This window comes from Mustelus asterias, chromosome 10 (assembly GCF_964213995.1).
Source record: "Mustelus asterias chromosome 10, sMusAst1.hap1.1, whole genome shotgun sequence".
Classification (NCBI taxonomy): domain Eukaryota; kingdom Metazoa; phylum Chordata; class Chondrichthyes; order Carcharhiniformes; family Triakidae; genus Mustelus; species Mustelus asterias.
The window spans coordinates 38,811,233-38,826,020 of record NC_135810.1 but is presented as its reverse complement, the minus strand read 5'-3'; positions in this window follow the sequence as shown (position 1 = coordinate 38,826,020).

The window sequence follows — 14,788 nt, the reverse complement described above, 5'->3', positions numbered from 1 at the left end:
ATTTCCATGTTGGCTGCTCCAAAATATGTGGAAGTATTTTTTAGCCTATGTTTTCTCAGTTCTTGATTCAAGCTGTCATGTTCGAATGATTTTCATGCCTCATTGTAAGGTTTCTGTAGAATTTCCACCTGAACCCTCATTGCATTGACTATCAATAATGGTCTCATACGGAACTAAGTTTATGTAAGATTGTATGAAGGAAGTTCCAGATCCTATTCCAAGGATGGCCAGGATCCAAAGTATGTGAATGACACAAAGACTTTTGCGAATTGGAAGGTTAGGCAGCAATTTGATGAATTGAACAAGGCCAGGATACAGTTGCGTTACATTCAGAATAGTTTCTTCTTCACAATCTTTATTATCCTCTTGAACAAATAAAATCATCAACCAGTTTAAAAAAAAATTAAAATGGCGAGAGAAAGCCAGTAATTGTTTAAATAAATAATTCAGGTGAAAGACCAAAGTCCTTAATAAAGGACAATATTATGGTTGAAAGATTTTTTTAAAATCAGCCAATCAATAAGTAATGATTAGTTAGTGTCAACTAACTAATTTAAAAATGAGGAAATTGTAGGACTAGAATTTCCGATGACAGCTTTAACATCCAGGGAAAAGATGAATTAAAAAACAAAGTCTACACTGACTCTCAGGGATGGGAGGCAAGAGGCTTTTAATATAGTGATGGAAGGCAACAGGAGAGGAGCCCAATATCTTCCTGCCACCTTGGCAGATTGCCAGCGCTGGGTTGTCTAACGGGCAGCCAATTGAACCATTTAAATTGAACCACACAAATTAAAGGCTATTTTGTGCATAGGTCATTAAAATGTCATGGACAAGTACAGAAAATATTCAAACAGGCTCATGGAACTTGGACTAGAATTGAAGGGGTGCAAGTTATGTTTCAGCTGTACAAAGCCCTAATTATCACTGCACAAGTACTGTGAGTAGTTCTGGGCATCACACTTTAGGAAGGATGCATTGCTTATGGAGGGAACACACCAAGTAGGTTTACCAGAATGATACCTGAACACTCGGGGTTAAATTATGAAGGGAGATTACAAAACCTAGGGTTGCATTCCTGGAACTTGAAAGTCAAGGGGTCATTTGATCAAAGTATTCAAGGTATTGATAAGAAAAGGTAGGGTGAATTAGAAGAAACCATTTTCACTGGTTGGCGTACCGAGGGCTGCAACATAGTTTAAAATTGGAGGTAGTTTGTTTTGAAGTGAAATTGGGAACTACTTCTTCTTAGGAAGGGTGCTAAAGGTTTGGAACTCATTTCTCAAATTAATTTGAAAACTAAGATTGATAAGTTTTTGTCAGTCAAAGATTTGTAAGTGATATGGGGCAAAGGCGACTAAATGGAGTTCATTTCACAGACCAGTCATGATCTCACTAAATGGTGGAACAAACTTGTTGTCTAACCAGCCAACTCCTGCTCCTAAGTTATTGCAAAAATGATACTTATGAATAGATCAATACATTTGAGTTAACTGGTACTTCTCACCCCAATAAATCATCCACAGTTGCAACCCTGCAACAGGGGTAATAAGGTTGAGCTGTGTACCTTTTTAATTGAATTAATGATTGCATAGCTAAAGACTCAGTGATTACTTCTGGTAAAGTTGAGAGTGTGCCAAGATATCCCCAGATGGATAATTCACATTCTTTAGCAGTGAGTTTCTAAGTTTTAGCCTGACCACCATATTTGCATCTGACTTTGAGATTTCCTGACCAGTTAGAGCGATGGGCATGTTTCCTGCTACATGCACCTGCCAGTTGTAAGTTCACCCATCCCTCTCTCTCAAGGCACCTCCTCATTTCCCATCTGAACAGCTACAATGGACACTCATTCTCATTTAACATCCTGTCACAGGCATCCTTCATCTGTGACTCTCCAATGTTGTCCTCTTTACTTTGAGGCCCCTTAGATATTGCTGGTATCCAGTCAAGTCCAGGAAACTTATCCTCTGTCCGTGTGCCTGTATTGATACGGAGCTGGAATTCTGTTCTCATGCTCTCAATCCTGTGCAGTGACAGGTTGTTGAGAAGATAGTTGCTGCTGCTCTTGTCCCTGACCTGGTGCATGAATGGTCCCATGGTGTAAATGTTGACAACTGGAAAATGAAAATCAAAGCATAACTTCCAAGGTGGTAGGAATAAATTCCAAAGCTTCGGAAAACATCTGCAAAGTAGCGAAATCACACACTCAGAACAAATCCTATGAAGAAATAGCCTTTTACTTAGGCAAGGAAGCAGCTGTCAGATATCAGTTTTTAAAGCCTTTGTTGATTGTCATTTGTTCAACCCCATTAATTGCTATATTGTCTCACTGTGCATAACATTGTGTGCTTCAAAAAAGCCTGGCAAACCCAGAGTTAAGTCAGAATGCTGGAGTAAAACAGCAGTTAGTGTGCATTTAACATCTAAATGGCAGATCCCACTGCCCCAGAAAACTCTCCCACAAGATAAAGATGACACTCAGATTAAAAGTGGATGCCCTGCTGGCTTCCTTATGTGCTGAAAATTTACCACTTACCTTGACAAGTTTTTAAAGTTCTCCCATTCAATCAACATTTGAAAATAAGTTTAATATGTAGTTGAAATCAAGGAACTGCTGCTTGTGTGGAGGCTGAACACAACTGTTCCATGTTATAATTTATACAAACTAAAATGTTTTGTGAATTGTTATCCATTTTCATTGATGTGTAGACATCAAAATTAAATGTAAAATTGTGTTGCCTTAAATGTGAAGTTATGATAATCAGTATTCTGTATTGGTAAACTAATTTTTAGTGCATCATCCATGAGGCAGGTCTTAGAGAGCAGAATGTGAGGACGCTAAGCTAGAAGGAAGCTTTTCCTTCTCAAATTTCATTAAGTTTTTCCCATTATTCAAATTTTGAAGGTGTGGGGATGCTTTGAACAACACGATACAGAGATGAGTAACTTGTTAGTGCTTCTTTTTAAATTGCTTTCTGTTATGTGGGTGATGCTGGCAAGACTAGTTTTATTGCCCATCTCTAGTTTGTTTTGGATTAGGATGAGGATGAACTGCTGAAATCCACGCTGGAATGATACCAATTTTATTCTCACTACTGAACTAAGGGGCATCTATTTCCAATTGTGTAAATGACAAAACCATTTCACAATTCATTAAGAGTCAACCATGTAGAGTGAGATTGGAGTCAGGTGTAGGCTACACTGTATCGGGGTGAAAGATACTCTTCCTTCTAGGAATAGTTAACCAATGCAGAACCTTGCATGGTTGTCATTTTGGTGATAGCCCACAATTTATCACTATTTTTTCAATAAAATATAACAAAACAGAATGCAGCCTGTTGTGGGAAATGTACCACTGAGTCAGGCTTGAAGGTTTCAAGAATACAGTTTTATTTTAACGAAGCTTCGTGGAGAAAAGGCACTAACAAGCAGCAAACCTTCTCTCAATTAGATAATAGGAGCGGTCCATCTTTATACCCTTTACACAATAGATGGACCGGACATCTAGCCATTATCACACCGTTGTAATCAAGTAGGTGATCGATCGTTATCACATCGTTATAGACAAATACAGACAGATACAGATATAAGCATGTTAACATCGCATTGTTCTATGAATGGATACATTTCCTACGTCAGTGACCATCAATGGTTTTAGTTTCAGTCTATTCATACAGTAATTTACAGTAATTAGTTTTCCTGCAGTTATGTTTTCCCGATCCCACCTATAGCTAATCTCTTTACCCAACCCTATTGTCTTTATCCTAAAGAGTGCCTCAAGCCCTGGCTGGCTTCCTGCAGGATTTGATTCCTGCATGTTTAACTTTAAATAGCTGTCTGTCCTTTATGTTTTAATCTCAAGTGGTTGTCTGTACTAAAAGTCAGTGCCTGTTTAATATCTCTTTCCCAGGTAACTGTTTATGTGCCAGGCCATCATTTTTTAAAGTGTACTCATCTGTATATTTTTTCCCACTTCAGTCCCCACTTCTGGTCGGATTATGAGTTTAATAATCCCTAGACCAACAGTTTTATATGTATAATTCTTTGTTCTACTTCTTTCCTTCTTCGTTTCTTCTGATGTCTTCGGGGATCTTCATCAAGGGTTCTTCTTCGATGTATACACTGGCTCCTGGCACAATTCTTGTCACCATCACCTTGCAACAGACTTTTAGGCATCCAACAATTAGACAACAGACAATTACAATTGAAATGAGTATGACCAATCCATCTAATAAATAAGATTCCCAGGACCCCCCCCCCCCCCCCCCCCCCCCCCACTAGTCATTCCAGCCAGTTACTTCCTTTCTTGGGTCCCTGTCTGAAGCTATCAAGTTGTTCTTTGATGCTATTGATGACCTGTGTAATGTTATAGGACTCGTCTGTGACATGGGTTATGCATTTATTGCCTATAATTGTACACACTCCCCCTTGTTGTGCTAACTGATAGTCCACTGCATATCGTGTCTGTTGTGCATATAATCTCAGTTCAGCTATTTCTTGGTTAACAGCCTCCAGTGCTTTTGAAGTGCTGTTTCCCAGGACTGTTAGTCCACAAACAATATGATTCCTATTCTTTGCACTAATCACTCCTGCTGCCCCCCGCCACCCCCCCCCCCCCCCCCCGCCCCCCCAGCGATAAGGCTCCAAGGAACCCATATCCCAGTGAGGATCCCATTGTGCCCGGGGCTTCCCAATCAGCGCAGAATTCTTTGCTGATAACCCAAGTTACTATTCTCCTCTGAATATGCCCCTTCTGAGGGCATGGAACAGTCAATGGTACGATTGTTCCGACTGCAAAACGGTTTGGGAGGTTTGGTGTTTCTGTCATGTCAGTACCATTGAAGAGGAACACATATCCTTTCTTAGCCCGGTAACATTTAGTGTCTCGATTATGAGTTTGTTCGTATTGCCAATTGTTCGGTTTACTTGACTCCCCGTTTGATCCCACCACCTGGTAAGTATCAAATGGGTATGTCCATTTGGCTGAGCTTACGTGAGTTCCATTGCATTGTCCACAAATAAGCTGTCTTCCCGCAGTTATATTCAGACATTTCTGTTCATCACAAGTGCAAGTAAACTGTCCCTTATTAACCCAACAATGTTGACGGACACACTGCGTCTGTATACAGGAATCATTCTTAGGGACCAAGGCATAGGCACATCCCCATCCCTGCCCCGTAAAACAAAGCGGATAGCTTGCAGTATCTGAACAAGCTTTTCCTCCCACCTGTTGGAACCCCCTGCACACAGGATCTGTGGGGTTTACAAGTCCCACACATCTCCCCTGTATACCTCTTTTATATTTGCCAATTTGTCCCTTACAGGATATCTGCAGTATATAAGTCATTAGGGGTTCACCCAGGGGTGGCTACAAATAGGGCTTCTACAGATTGTGTTAACGGGTAACATACAGTTCACTTCCCGTGTAAATGTATGTGAGCTTTGTAAAACAAGTTATCCTCCAATCCAGTTAAATTTACAGTCACGACAACGCAAAGAAGTAGTTACATACGCGATTACATACATATTCGCAATGATGAAATATCAAACCTAACATTACAGTTCATATAATCTTTACAAGTTATATTATCTATCAACCCGCGCGCGCCAGTCATTCTTGCTTGCAGTCTTTGCCTGTGTTGAGGAAAGCAGTTCTGTTAGTTCATCAATTTAATTACTTACTTGTTCCATTGTGTAATTTTAGCTGTGTCCTGTGTTTCCAGACACCTTTCCCTCTTATGTCTATACAGGCCCAGGTGTCTCTACTAATTATAACTTCATATCGCCCATTCCATTTTGGTGCAAACCCTGGTTTGTCAGGTAATGTTTTTACTAGGACGTGACTTCCCGCTGTTGGGACGTCAGGGAGCATTTCAAGCTCTCTCTCTGCGTCTTTTATTTCCTGATTGTCTTTTACCAATTTGCGCATCCCTTTTAGTTGGGTGCTCAGTTCCAAAACATATCTCCTGATTTTATCTTTCAGTGGACCTACATCGGTCCCACCTGTTATGATGCTTTCGGGTAATTGCATCGCCTGTCCTGCCATTAGCTCATAAGGGAGCTCATAATTAGCTCATTAACATCCGGTTGTCCAGTTTGTGGTAGCTCTTAATCTCATTAGTATAGTGGGCAATACCTCTGTCCACATTTTTCCCGATGTTTGTATGGCTTTAGCTAGTGCATTTTACATTTAATTACATATCCCCCTTCCATAGAAAGCTTAGTGAGAATCAAATAACACTTTGTACTGGCCTTTTTTGGCTGCAGCTGGACATCCATTCATTTGTATATAATCCTATCAAAAGACATCGCTTTCCCCATTAAAATCACATGCCATACAGCTCCAATCTTTATATGATGTACTCTTACATTATCTCCAATTTGATACACAATATATGGTATATAAATATATCATACAAAGTTGGTTAAGGCTTTTCAGGATTTAATGTTATTCTCGGGTCTATATGGCAGTGCTATACTGTATAATAAAAATAATCAAGCGGCAGTTGTATCATACCACTTTACACATTGTAACCGTGATATCCAAACTCTTTTAATTCAAGCTGTTTCCATTTTTAAACTGAGCTCCAGATCTAGGAAAATAACAGGCGCCGAATCAAAATCAAAGTAGGTACAATACATACCAGTTATTTGATTAGAAACGTTTTGGTTTGATTCTTAAATGGCTAGATTTTAAGCTTTGCAGTGTTTTTATATTTGGCAAACGTTGAACACATGATGGCACATGAAATTCCGATGGCAGTACATAATTTTAACCGGTTACAGAATACTAAACTATCCGACGTTCGTAAATCGCGATATTCTGCGGACCTTAATACTGTATTTCACTGACTTGATATACTTTAAACTGACTCATAGACAATATATTTACCTCATTCTTTTGTTCCTGCTTTTCTACCTTTCCATAAAATTACTTATTTTCTTCTCTTAACTTCTCAACCAGCTCTTATAATTTCTACTTCAAGACAAAGGAAAGAGCACATGATTCCTTCCAAGGTTTAAGTCCTTTCTTAACATGAAAACATAAAAGCAAACAACAACAAAACATCCACGCAACCACTTTGTTTAAACACACACAGGCACACATGGAAAATTCCAACAGTCATTCCACAGCACATCCTTTTTCATTCAAACTGGGACGTAAGTAAAACAGTTAAAGAGAATACAGAACGTTGATTAAGACAGTCGCTTTTATTCTTCTTTCTTCCAAACTGTAATTAAACTCAAAACAGAAGTAAATTCAAGAAATCTTATCACTTTAATCTTTAACAGTCTTCACACTTCCCCAGCCCCCCTGAGGCTAAACCAAGATGCAACGCACTGCACCCACTGCCTGCAACAAACACTCCACAGGAACAAACAGGCTTCAGCTCCTGCTCTCAATCTAATACAACAACAACCACCTACATTCGACAAGCTATCCAGATCACACAAACACACTGAAATACAAAAACTAAGATCTCTCCTATCCACCTCCAAGTATACCACTAGCCCATTCTACCAATTCATCGTAATCTTGGGACATAATCACTCCCATTTTTAGGATGACCTGGTGGGCACTAGAGAGTCCATCCTTAAAAGCCTGGATAAACGCTCAATCCCCTCGACCTGGGTTCCCTTGTCCTGAGCACTCTTGATATACCTGGAACAATCATTCCCCGTATTCAGAAGCTCCTTCTCCTTTTAACTGTTTTGTTGTGGTAATTCTGCTCCAGTTAGTGGGACCATTCCCTAATACCTTCTGAATCTCTGCTTTAAACTGGGTGAAGGGTGCCTGTTAGAACATAGAACATAGAACATTACAGCGCAGAACAGGCCCTTCGGCCCACGATGTTGCACCGACCAGTTAAAAAAAAAAAAAAAATGTTGGGCATCTATCTCCGATGTTAGGGCGACTGCATGTGTCCACCGTCCCCCACTGTAATCCTGTGCTGGAGGAGCGGTGGGACCACCTGCTACCTGCCTCCACTTATCCGCTGGACAGGCTGCCTTGACCAGCTGGTGTACGTCTCTCAGGTGTAATTGGTACCCAGATTGTGTCTAATTCTTCCCAGAATTTAGTGTTTGCGCTTCCAGGTTGTAATTTACCCAGGGAAGCCATTATCTGCTGTATCTCACCTGGGGTGAAGGGTTGATAAGTTGCCTTTGGCTGCGCATCTGTTCCCCCTCGGGTTACTGGTGCTAAGTTGTGTTCTGGCGCTTCCCACTCCTCTGAAGGAGCGGTTGGTCCCTGCTGTGCGGACTCATAAGGAGGTAGAGGAACAGTTTCCCCTCTCCATTGCTTTTCTTCTAAAACCTGGTTTTGCTTCTCCAGTTCCCTCACTCGGAATTCTAATTCTCTAATCCTTTATCTTCACTCCACTTCTTAGTAGAGGCGACGACTTGCTCAATTAGACCAGCTAACTGATGTATTACCATTGCTCCTATCTTCTTTGTCTTGTTTCCCTTTTCCTTATCTATCCACTTTCTCTGCTGATCTAAGGTCTGAGAAGTATCCCAGCCATCCTTTTGCATTCTCTTTATTAACTCTTTCCTGTCTGTCATGTAAACTTCAATTGAGGATCTGATTAAAATGAAGAGGGAGGCGTACGTTAAGTCCAGGCATCTGAAAACAGATGGAGCTCTGGAGGAATACAGAGAGAGTAGGAAAGAACTCAAACGGGGAGTTAGAAGGGCAAAAAGAGGTCACAAGATGTTCTTGGCAGGCAGGATTAAGGAGAATCCTAAGGCATTCTATTCATATCTTAGGAACAAAAGAGTTGTCAGGGAGAAAATCGGACCTCTCAGGGACAAAGGAGGGGAATTATGCTTAGAACCCAAGGGAATAGGGGAGATCCTAAATGAATACTTTGCATCGGTATTCATGAAGGAGAGGGGCGTGTTAACCGGGAGTGTCTCGGAGGGAGGTGTTGACCCGTTAGAGAAAATCTCCATTACAAGAGAGGAAGTGTTAGGTTTTTTAGGGAACATTAAAACTGACAAAGCCCCAGGGCCTGATGGCATCTATCCTCGACTGCTCAGGGAGACGAGAGATGAAATTGCTGGGCCTCTGACGGAAATCTTTGTCGCTTCTTTGGACACGGGTGAGGTCCCTGAGGATTGGAGGATAGCGAATGTGGTCCCGTTGTTTAAGAAGGGTAGCAGGGATAACCCAGGAAATTATAGGCCGGTGAGCTTGACGTCCGTGGTAGGGAAGTTGTTGGAGAGGATTCTGAGAGACAGGATGTATGTGCATTTAGAACGGAACAATCTCATTAGTGACAGACAGCATGGTTTTGTAAGAGGGAGGTCGTGCCTTACAAATTTGGTGGAGTTTTTTGAGGAAGTGACAAAAACGGTTGATGAAGGAAGGGCCGTGGATGTCGTCTATATGGATTTCAGTAAGGCATTTGACAATGTCCCACATGGCAGGTTGGTTAAGAAGGTTAAGGCTCATGGGATACAAGGAGAAGTGGCTAGATGGGTGGAGAACTGGCTTGGCCATAGGAGACAGAGGGTAGTGGTCGAAGGGTCTTTTTCCGGCTGGAGGTCTGTGACCAGTGGTGTTCCGCAGGGCTCTGTACTGGGACCTCTGCTATTTGTGATATATATAAATGATTTGGAAGAAGGTGTAACTGGTGTAATCAGCAAGTTTGCGGATGACACGAAGATGGCTGGACTTGCGGATAGCGAAGAGCATTGTCGGGCAATACAGCAGGATATAGATAGGCTGGAAAATTGGGCGGAGAGGTGGCAGATGGAGTTTAATCCGGATAAATGTGAAGTGATGCATTTTGGAAAAAATAATGTAGGGAGGAGTTATACAATAAATGGCAGAGTCATCAGGAGTATAGAAACACAGAGGGACCTAGGTGTGCAAGTCCACAAATCCTTGAAGGTGGCAACACAGGTGGAGAAGGTGGTGAAGAAGGCATATGGTATGCTTACCTTTATAGGGCGGGGTATAGAGTATAAAAGCTGGAGTCTGATGATGCAGCTGTATAGAACGCTGGTTAGGCCACATTTGGAGTACTGCGTCCAGTTCTGGTCGCCGCACTACCAGAAGGACGTGGAGGCGTTAGAGAGAGTGCAGAGAAGGTTTACCAGGATGTTGCCTGGTATGGAGGGTCTTAGCTATGAGGAGAGATTGGGTAAACTGGGGTTGTTCTCCCTGGAAAGACGGAGAATGAGGGGAGATCTAATAGAGGTGTACAAGATTATGAAGGGGATAGATAGGGTGAACAGTGGGAAGCTTGTTCCCAGGTCGGAGGTGACGATCACGAGGGGTCACGGGCTCAAGGTGAGGGGCGAAGTATAACTCAGATATCAGAGGGACGTTTTTTACACAGAGGGTGGTGGGAGCCTGGAATGCGCTGCCAAGTAGGGTGGTGGAGGCAGGCACGCTGACATCGTTTAAGACTTACCTGGATAGTCACATGAGCAGCCTGGGAATGGAGGGATACAAACGATTGGTCTAGTTGGACCAAGGAGCGGCGCAGGCTTGGAGGGCTGAAGGGCCTGTTTCCTGTGCTGTACTGTTCTTTGTTCTTTGAAAGAACCTGCAGGTCCCCTTTTAACTTCATTATCTGCCATTTCGCAGACTTCACTAACCCGGCCACGATTACTCCCTAGTAAAATGTGCTCTCTACCGTAGGGACCTCACTACCCCCGGCCACTATTACGACTCTCGCACCGTGTTTCACTACCATTACAGGGTTTCAAGTTATACTCACGGCTTCCACTATTACCACCTCGGCAATGTGCTTCTCCACCGGAGTCTGGTTTAGGTCAGAGTTGATCAAGTTCCTTTTCCGTCCCGCTTTTCACAACATTGACAGTACAGTTTCCAACTTTTCAAACTTTCATGCAATCAGATGGCAACTCTGCGTTTGTTCGCCACTGCAGAGTTTGATGTTAACTGACCTCTGCCACTTGTGCTTCACAATCCTAAGTGCCCTTGGTGTCTCTTTACCAACTTCAATCTCCTGGCCTTCGCGTGGGAGGTTCCTCCTCTTAACAGCCAGTCTAAGGCAGGGTTTTGAGACAGGCACTAGCTTGTCCTCTTGTCGGTCAGCACAAGCAAGTTACTGATCAGTATCAGCAGTTAGTACTTATCACTATATCATATACAACAATACTTATTACTACAAATACCCCTTAGGTTTAACCCCTTGCAAACTGTATTCTTGACCTTGTCTGACTCTCACAGATTCAGTGATCTCTACCCCGGCTCGGTAGCCCGGGCGGCACGGTAGCGCAGTGGTTAGCACTGCTGCTTCACAGCTCCAGGGTCCTGGGTTCGATTCCCGGCTCGGGTCACTGTCTGTGTGGAGTTTGCACGTTCTCCTCGTGTCTGCGTGGGTTTCCTCCGGGTGCTCCGGTTTCCTCCAACAGTCCAAAGATGTGCGGGTTAGGTTGATTGGCCAGGTTAAAAATTGCCCCTTAGAATCCTAAAATGCGTAGGTTAGAGGGATTAGCGGGTAAATATGTGGGGGTAGGGCCTGGGTGGGATTGTGGTCGGTGCAGACTCGATGGGCCGAATGGCCTCCTTCTGCACTGTAGGGTTTCTATGATTTCTATGATTTCTATGATTTCTATGATTATGGCCAATCGATCTCACCAGTAATAGGATCCGTGCCGACTACTCCAATTGTTGTGGGAAATGTACCACTGAGTCAGGCTTGAAGGTTTCAAGAATACAGTTTTATTTTAACGAAGCTTCATGGAGAAAAGGCACCAACAAGCAGCAAACCTTCTCTCAATGAGACAATAGGAGCGGTCCATCTTTATACCCTTTACACAATAGATGGACTGGACATCTAGCCATTATCACATCGTTGTAATCAAGTAGGCGATCGATCGTTAACACATCGTTATAGACAAATACAGGCAGATAGATATAAGCATGTTAACATCACATTGTTCTATGAATGGATACATTTCCTACGTCAGTGACCATCAATGGCTTTAGTTTCAGTCTATTCATACAGTAATTTACAGTAATTAGTTTTCCTGCAGTTATGTATTCCTGATCCCACTTGTAGCTAATCTCTTTACCCAACCCTATTGTCCTTATCCTAAAGAGTGCCTCAAGCCCTGGCTGGCTTCCTGCAGGATTTGATTCCTGCATGTTTAACTTTAAATAGCTGTCTGTCCTTTATGTTTTAATCTCAAGTGGTTGTCTGTGCTAAAAGTGAGTGCCTGTTTAATGTCTCTTTCCCAGGTGACTGTTTATGTGCCAGGCAGTCATTTTTTAAAGTGTACTCATCGGTATATTTTTTCCCACTTCAAGCCCATAGATAAGGAAAAGCCTTTAAAAAGGATGTGGTGCAGAAAGAAAATGATAGAATATTGAAGAAGAGGTGATTAAGAGGAAAGGAAAATATATTTTTAAAAAAGGATGAAATATTTGTAGGCCAAAACTTTATGTACATGGACATCCTGAATGAAAAAAACCAATTTATTCAAAAACCCAGCAACAGGAAAAAGAACAAAGACGACTATGAACTTGAGTGAGTTCAGATTTGCAATTCCTTTTATGCTGTTTGAATACATCATTCATAACCACCAACCATCAACATTTATTGTGCCTACAGGGCAATCCTATGGGTCTAAAATATCAGAAGAGTGTTTTTGATGGAACATTTAGAAAATCGGTGGCTGTGCATGTTAGAATTTCTGGTATGTATTAGAACATAGAACATTACAGCGCAGTACAGGCCCCTCGGCCCTCGATGTTGTGCCGACCAGTGAAACCAATATTCCAATATCATCCATATGTTTATCCAATGACCATTTAAATGCCCTTAATGTTGGCGAGTCCAATACTGTGGCAGGCAGGGCATTCCACGCCTTTACCACTCTCTACGTGAAGAACCTACCTCTGACATCTGTCCTATATCCATCACCCCTCAATTTAAAGCTATGTCCCCTCGTGCTAGCTATCACCATCCGAGGAAAAAGGCTATCACTATCTACCCTGTCTAATCCTCTGATCATGTTGTATGCCTCTATTAAGTCACCTCTTAACCTTCTTCTCTCTAACGAAAACAGCCTCAAGTCCCTCAGCCTTTCCTCATAAGACTTTCCCACCATACCAGGCAACATCCTAGTAAATCTCCTCTGCACCCTTTCCAACACTTCCACATCTTTCCTATAATACGGCGACCAGAACTGTACGCAATACTCCAAGTGCGGCCGCACCAGAGTTTTGTACAGCTGCAACATGACCTCTTGGCTCCGAAACTCAATCCCTCTACCAATAAAAGCTAACACTCCGTACGCCTTCTTAACAACCCTATCAACCTGGGTGCCAACTTTCAGGGATCTATGCACAGAGACACCGAGATCTCTCTGTTCATCCACACTACCAAGTATCTTACCATTAGCCCAGTACTCTGTATTCCTGTTACTCCTTCCAAAGTGAATCACCTCACACTTTTCCGCATTGAACTCCATTTGCCACCTCTCAGCCCAGCTCTGCAGCTTATCTATATCCCTCTGTAACCAGCAACAACCTTCCGCACTGTCCACAACTCCACCGACTTTAGTGTCATCCGCAAATTTACTAACCCATCCTTCTACGCCCTCATCCAGGTCATTTATAAAAATGACAAACAGCAGTGGCCCCAAAACAGATCCTTGCGGTACACCACTAGTAACTGAACTCCAGGATGAACATTTCCCATCAACCACCACCCTCTGTCTTCTTACAGCTAGCCAATTCCTGATCCAAACTGCTAAATCACTCTCAATCCCATGCCTCCATATCTTCTGCAATAGCTTACTGTGGGGAACCTTATCAAATGCTTTACTGAAATCCATATACACCATATCAACTGCTTTACCCTCATCCACCTCTTTGGTCACCTTCTCAAAGAACTCAATAAGGTTTGTGAGGCACGACCTACCCTTCACAAAACCGTGTTGACTCTCCCTAATCAAATTGTTCCTTTCTAGATGATTATAAATCCTGTCTCTTATAATCCTTTCCAAAACTTTGCCCACAACAGAAGTAAGACTCACTGGTCTATAATTACCAGGTTTGTCTCTACTCCCCTTCTTGATCAAGGGGACAACATTTGCTATCCTCCAGTCTTCTGGCACTATTCCTGTGGTCATGATGTGAAGATGTTGGACTGGGGTAAACACAGTAAGAGTTTTAACAACACCGGGTTAAAGTCCAACAGGTTTATTTGGTAGCAAATGCCATTAGCTTTCGGAGCCCTGCTCCTTCGTCAGATGGAGTGGATATACCCACTCCATCTGACGAAGGAGCAGGGCTCCGAAAGCTAATGGCATTTGTTACCAAATAAACCTGTTGGACTTTAACCTGGTGTTGTTAAAACTCTTATGATTCCTGTACACAATGATGACATAAAGATCAAAGCCAAAGGCTCTGCAATCTCCTCCCTAGCCTCCCAGAGAATCCTGGAATAAATCCCATCCGGCCCAGGGGACTTATCTATTTTCACACTTTCCAGAATTGCTAACAACTCCTCCTTATTAACCTCAATCCCTTCTAGTCCAATAGCCTGTATCTCAGTATTCTCCTCGACAACATTGTCTTTTTCCTATGTGAATACTGACGAAAAATATTCATTTAGCGCCTCTCCTATCTCTTCAGACTCCACGCACAACTTTCCACTACTGTCCTTGACTGGCCCTAATCTTACCCTCGCCATTCTTTTATTCCTGACATACCTATAGAAAGCTTTAGGGTTTTCCTTGATCCTACCTGCCAAAAACTTCTCATGTCCCCTCCTGGCTCTTCTTAACTCTCTCT